This window comes from Punica granatum, chromosome 2, assembly GCF_007655135.1.
Source record: "Punica granatum isolate Tunisia-2019 chromosome 2, ASM765513v2, whole genome shotgun sequence".
Classification (NCBI taxonomy): domain Eukaryota; kingdom Viridiplantae; phylum Streptophyta; class Magnoliopsida; order Myrtales; family Lythraceae; genus Punica; species Punica granatum.
This window is the reverse complement of record NC_045128.1, coordinates 9,258,038-9,264,813: the sequence shown is the minus strand read 5'-3', so window position 1 is coordinate 9,264,813 and position 6,776 is coordinate 9,258,038.

Sequence of the window (6,776 nt, the reverse complement as noted above, 5' to 3'; positions counted from 1 at the left end):
AACCCTACAAAGACCCACAGGGGTATTTTGGTCATTCTGTTCTTCAAAACTGGCAATCCGACCACAAGTATGTCATGACACGTGGGTCAAATCCATTTGACAGTCTTTAAGTTCCGCGATCATACTTTTTACTGCAGTAAGTAATTTCTAGCTCAGGGCGCCGTGCGGTAATAAGGACCAGTGTTTCACTCCGGACTGCATCCGCCGGTCGAAGTGGCCACCCGCGGAGTTCGATTCTTCGCATGGGCCATTTCGCATTTTTAACCTGATCAATCCCAACAGATTCGATTGATTTTTCGCGAACTTAGAGCATTTACAACGGTGGGTACTCTTTGGGTCTTCGATCACATGAAGTTCTTGGCTATGTTCTCCGAAGAAGATCGACACTTACATTTTTTCTATATCCCATTTTCTCCCGCCCCTTGTCTCTTCTCATGGGCAATGTTTTTATATTTGAAATAACTTTCATAAGGTCCTTGAAAAAGATATAAAGTATGCAGAGGTCATTAAGACGACAGACACCATCACAGTACTTTCAATTTCATATGATAATGTATGTATGGACATTCGCGACTCAGTGCATAAATCAAACTCCGTCTCTCTTGCAAAACTTTCTACTCGATTTGCTCTCTCTCTCTCTCTCTCTCTCTCTCAATAAACAAGCTAGTATCACGGATGACTGACTGTTGCAAAAGGGGAGTGGTATGGTGACCACATGGCTGATGGTCGGAAAGTCAGGAGCCTAGCCTATCTAGCAACATGAGGAGGTGGTTGAACGCCTGGCTTGGTCTAGATTAGGCGTCTTAATTACCGCTCCCTTTAAAATTCCACAACAATTCAAACATCGGCCCCAAATGGTTGCATGAGAGGCCATTGGCGACCTCGCGCGATGAGGGTGGTTAGGAAGGTGGTCCCCTATCCCCATATCGAGATAGAGTCATCCCTTTTTTTTCAACTTTTTAAATTTTTTATTTAATTTTCTGGGAAAAGAAAGAAAGAAAGAAAGAAAGCTATGCCAAAAGATGTGCCCATGCAGTGCCCGATAACTTGCCACATTAGGATGGTAAGTGTCCTATATTAGAAGTACATAGTATAGTTATCTTTTATGGAAACTACAATAGATGTTTGTGGAATTTGTCCTCCATTCTAAGATCTGATTGATTATATGATGACTCCAATAAACTTCTTGTGCTCCTAATATTACAAGAAAAAAAATCAAAAGTTTTGATGAAACTCTCCGGGGAATACTTCATTGAGAAACTTCCGATAGTTGTCAATAGAATTTCTTGGAGACCTTTTTAAAATGATTAAGAAGTGATCAAAAGATGATGCAGTGTAGTGGCATACGTCCTCACCTGTTGACATAGAAGTCGCAGGTTTAATATCTAGTGGAACTATTGATGCCTCTTTATTTAGGATTTATCTTTATGTACTACGTCATGAGACTCATTTATAGTAAAAAAAATTAAGAAGTGAAAATAACTTATGATGGGAACTTTTTTTAAAACATAAAAAATTAAAATAATTCCTGACAAAATTTTGAAGGAAATTATTTTCTAATTGAATTTTGCTCTATTTTTTAAAATTTAAATAGGAAAATAAATATTAATTTGAAGAATAAAAATAGTATTAAAAAGTATAATAAACGATAAACTTATTTTTCAACTTTCGGATGTGGCGGGTAAGGTGTCTTCACAATAACTACACCCTTATTTTTTTATTTTTATAATTACTAAGGCCACCTAGCGCGATGCTGCGGATTAGAAATTTTTCTTCAATTTTTTGATTCATCATAATGGTTTGTGTAATAATTCATATAGTATATAACTGAAACTAATAATAGAATTACTTATTTGTAAAAATTTTGAGCTCTCTATAATAGTAAATAATCTAATTTTTCTTTTTAAAAGATGATATCATATTATCATATATACTATCATTTTTTCTTTTTATTTCATGAAGTGTGTTTTGAATGCGTTAATGGGTTGGTTCTTGAATATAAACTTTATAGTTTTGCTCTTAAAAAGAGATGTACGAATAAGATTTAAAAATAATATTAAGTAAAGGAAAACGCGATAGACTTCAACCAAATGAAAATGTTTGCATTTTATAAACTAATGAATTTACACACGTATTGCATGTGAAACCTTCTTTGATAATATTAAATTACATAATACTCGAACAACATAATATATACTTGTAAAAGGATACAAGAATTAATGGGCCACACGATGTTCATGAGTTTAAAATTAAGAAAACTCTTTTAAAAAAATAAATATATAAATTATAAATAAATTAATAGTAATAGATTTGTGACAATTTTCAATCAGAACTATGTTCTTACTTTAAGTTATAAATAAATAAAATATGAAATAGTTAATAATATCTATGAGCGTTGGAGATAAAAAAAAAAACAAAATTGCATTCTTATTATTTGTATCACAAACCTTTTTAATTGCATGAATAATTGCAAATTATGAGTGTCGTATCATGTTTAGCATGCCATCACTTTCCCATCAATTTTAATTGATTTTTCTAACATGGCACTAACATTGCAGACACGGCACATGGAAATCTACCAAGTGACCCCATTAGTATTTAAATATTAAATTTAAAATAAAAATTTATTAAAAGTAGCTAATAATATTCACAAAAAGTATTTAATGTAATCTAATAAAATAAATAAATAATATTAATTTCAATGGGAACATATATGTGCATATATATTGATAATAGTATTTACATGTGTAACATAAAAAAGTACATACAAAATTGGCATACTAATGACAAATCACTATATCTAAGTATATGTATCAGTTTTTGCACAATTTTACGAAATTATCCATATATTTTTTACTATGTTAAAGAAAAGTAATACTAAAGACAAGAATAAAACTATAAAACTGCTCATATTTAACCCATTTATCTTATATCGCTCCTCCATCAATTCGCATGTAGTCATCTTTCGTTCTACTTTTTACTTATTTATCTTCAACTCTCACTCTATCTATATCTCAACCTAAGTTAGTTTTCATTTCTTTCACTAAAAAAATTATTTTTTTCAATTTTATCACAAATTTTTAAATTTTTTTATAATAGCACAACTATGTAGAATTACAAATGATATATAATGTTAAAATAGAAATGCAACGTTTTATACCATATTTTTTTCACACTACGTATAGCGTTCGTGTAAAATCTAGTGTATGAATAATAAAAATTTGATAAATACGATTAAAATAATAGAAATGATTCTTATAAAAAATGAAATTAATGCAATTAAAAATAATTTATTTCAAGGAAATATGTTCAATTGATATATTTTTCTTACTTGATCTTTCATTTCAATAGGTTATCCTAAACAAAAAGAGTTAATGACTCAAAAAAGCATGAACGTTGACCCATTTTTTAATTTTGGCACAAATTTTATTTTTTGGCCAAAAAAAGCATTGTTAAATGTTGATGTGGCAGATTATGCAAGGAAACGAAAAGGATTAACCAAAGATTCTCAAAATTGTCCAAATGTTAATGTGATAATTTTTCATAAAACGAACGAGGGGGTCCCCTTAAACAATACTAAGAGTTTATTTCATATACCTATAATAAATAGATCGTACTGGTCAGGGAGTCTAGTCTTGAGAAATTAATAATATTCAAGGAGTTTATCGTCTTTTTTTTTTCCTATTTTCTTTTTTGACCACTGAACTCAAGGAGCTTGAGCTTGAGGAACGAATAGTGTGTGTGTGTGTTTTTTTTTCCTATTACCAATTAAGGAATTACTTTCACAAAAAAATAAAAATAAATAAGGCCATCGCTATTCAGAAAATTGGGCTGGGCTTGGACTTGATCATGGGCGGGCACAGCGTGCACTGAGCTCGGCCCTGTTTGTATAATTTAAACCACAATTAACTATTTTGGATCAAGCATAAGAAAGATCAAATATATTATGTGATTTAGCGAAGGGAACAGCTAAAATAAATATATTATGTGAGCCTAAATACCTATATGCACATTTGGAGGGACCGGAAACTAGACTCAGGAAAAATCAAACTCAACCTCAGTCATACGAAACCTAGCTCATTCGATCAGTTCTAATTGGGCCTCCAAGGAGACGAACATATCACTCCTAGATGAGCCTAAAATCTTACCTTCGGTTTGTACGCTGGGAGTGCGGGGAGTCTTCTTATTCTTTAACTTTTAAAATAATTATCTTTCTTTTTGGCAGTAATCTTAATATTTTGGAAATTATGTGTAAGGCAATAGGTTCTAGTAATTCATGAACTACGAATAGGGAATAAAGATACTAAAATGGAATATGTTCATACGTAACGAGTCAAAGTTGGAATATATTATTGTAATACATTTGAAAAAATGGTTTTCCTTTTGACCACAGTTTGACAAAATGATTATAAAACCTCTTTATGACAAGTATATCCAACTATATCCGAATGTGATGATGTGTTGGAAGTTATCCGATGATATCAAATTCGATGCAAGAGAAGTAATATATAGCCAAATGTAATTTTTTTTTAAAAATCATGTTACGAAGAGAAAGCAAATAAGTGGATATTCGGGTCGTTGTACATGGAAGTTATTAAAGTACGTACCTTCTAAGGAAAAAAAACTTATTTATAAAGACGTTAATTTGTCAGAGCCCGTTGGGGTCTTTCCGATAGGTACGCATTTTGATCTTGCTTGATTAGCATAATATGACGATTGAATTCATGAAACATATGAATTGTGATTTTTTTCGTGAATAATTATCTTAATAAAATTAATGGACATAAATCAAAATAAATGAATACATATGGCCAGGGACTATGATTTGAATGAACTTTTTGGACCCACGAAACCGCAAAGAAAATCACTATTATGAGAGTAGACTTTATGGATGCGTGTCCATATAATGATTCCTCTAGTTGCTGGGAGGCGTTCATAATATGTATCATGAGTAAAGTAGACAAATGGCTCGGCAAAGGAAGATTTTCCCCGTCCTGGCCCGGCAGTTCGGGAGGCCACCAGCCATGTGATGGGGTCCCCGATGTTTACCAGGGGGCCACTCCCTCTATGCAATGGTGGTGGGCTCCTTGAATCATTCCGACCATGACCGTAAAAGTTTCCGTTTTCCGTTAACGAGACTCGGATTAATATTACTTTGGAATCGAAATATATGTAGATAAGCTTGAATATCATGAAGCAGAAGATCATTAGCCAACTCATAGAAAATTAATCAAGAGTACTCTAGCTACATTATTATGCAAAGTTTCTTAATTTCGAAACCAATTCACTTCACCTACCAAGTTAATAATTCGACAAGACAGATGCCTAATAATATCTACTTCCTTCATATATCAGCAATGCCGATTTATCCCGCTTCTATTTCGTGTGGAATAAATTATCTGTTCAATTTGATGTTTTCACGAGTATTTACTCTTTTTCACTGTTTATAAGAAAAAGTCCACAACTTAATCGAGGATAATGTGAAAAGAGACAATAAAGGAATATCAGAATCTATTTATAAGAATAGGAGCAAAAATCTCTTAATTATTCCAAATCGAGAATGAACGAGATTAAACCAAATCCTATTTTTGGGGAATTTATTTCTACAATATGTATCCATGATAGCTAATTTATTGTGATATCTAGGGGAGTAGAATCCAATTAAACATGTATTATGGTATTGTGTGGTTTGAACTGTTAATGCATTATCCTCAAATATAACATAAAAGATGGTAGCACAGTACTATAAGAGACTAGTATATCACAGTACTTTCGATTCCATGGACGTTCCACTCAACAAGACCGGAATGCAACGATGCAGCAAGCGAGTTTGGTCGCTCCTTAGTCCTTGCACTAAAAAGAGGAAAACAAGATGGCCTTGAAGAGGGCCATTAAGTGGTATCTTGAGAACATGAAAGCCGAGAGTATTTGATATTTGATGTGTTCGTGCCGTCTATGACCCGCAAGCACGACTTCTTTTGGTGGTGACCTAGGAAAGGTCAAACCACAAATGCTTCGATTTTTTTCAATTCTATTTGTTTGTAGGGTTTGAAATTTTATTTTGGCCCTTGAATTTTGCTCCTTTATCGTTGTAGCCTCCTATATGCAGGGGCTTCGATCGTTAGCTTGTCATGCCCGGTTTATGAATTTGTCTCAATACAGCACGGGTTATTATCTTGATCGAAGTTGAAATGAATAAACTAATTTAATTACTAATATCTTGTAAGTGAATATTATATCACCCCATAAAATTTTTTAAATGATATTTATTCACTGTGATATGATGAGAAAAAATTAATGAATATTTTTTCAATATAATTTTTTGGGCCTATTGCTCATGCAATAATAAGCCCAGCTGCCCTTTCCTTCATTTGTTACACTTATTGACACTCTCTGATATCACTTGACGAAATAGGATAGCTAGAAATTTTTTGTCATTTTGATCCTTATCGAGTAAAACAAAGCTAAAAGCTTAGAATCTTCGGACTTGCCAAAATTTGAGCTGGTTTACGAGGTCGGTTTTTCAATTGAAACACTTGAAGATCAATCTCTAGTAATACAATCCAAGAATAAGATCTAATTTTCTATTATTAATTTATTAGATCCTTCTTCTAGCCATGGTCATGTGATCCATTTAAACAAAGCAAATTTGGACTAGACTAATAGATTTTTGCCAATTGTAAAAGCGGCCAGTAGCAAATTCGAAACATCACTGAGAAGAGTTAACTCCTTTACTATATAAATCATTCTTTTCTTTACTTAAAAATCGCTTATCC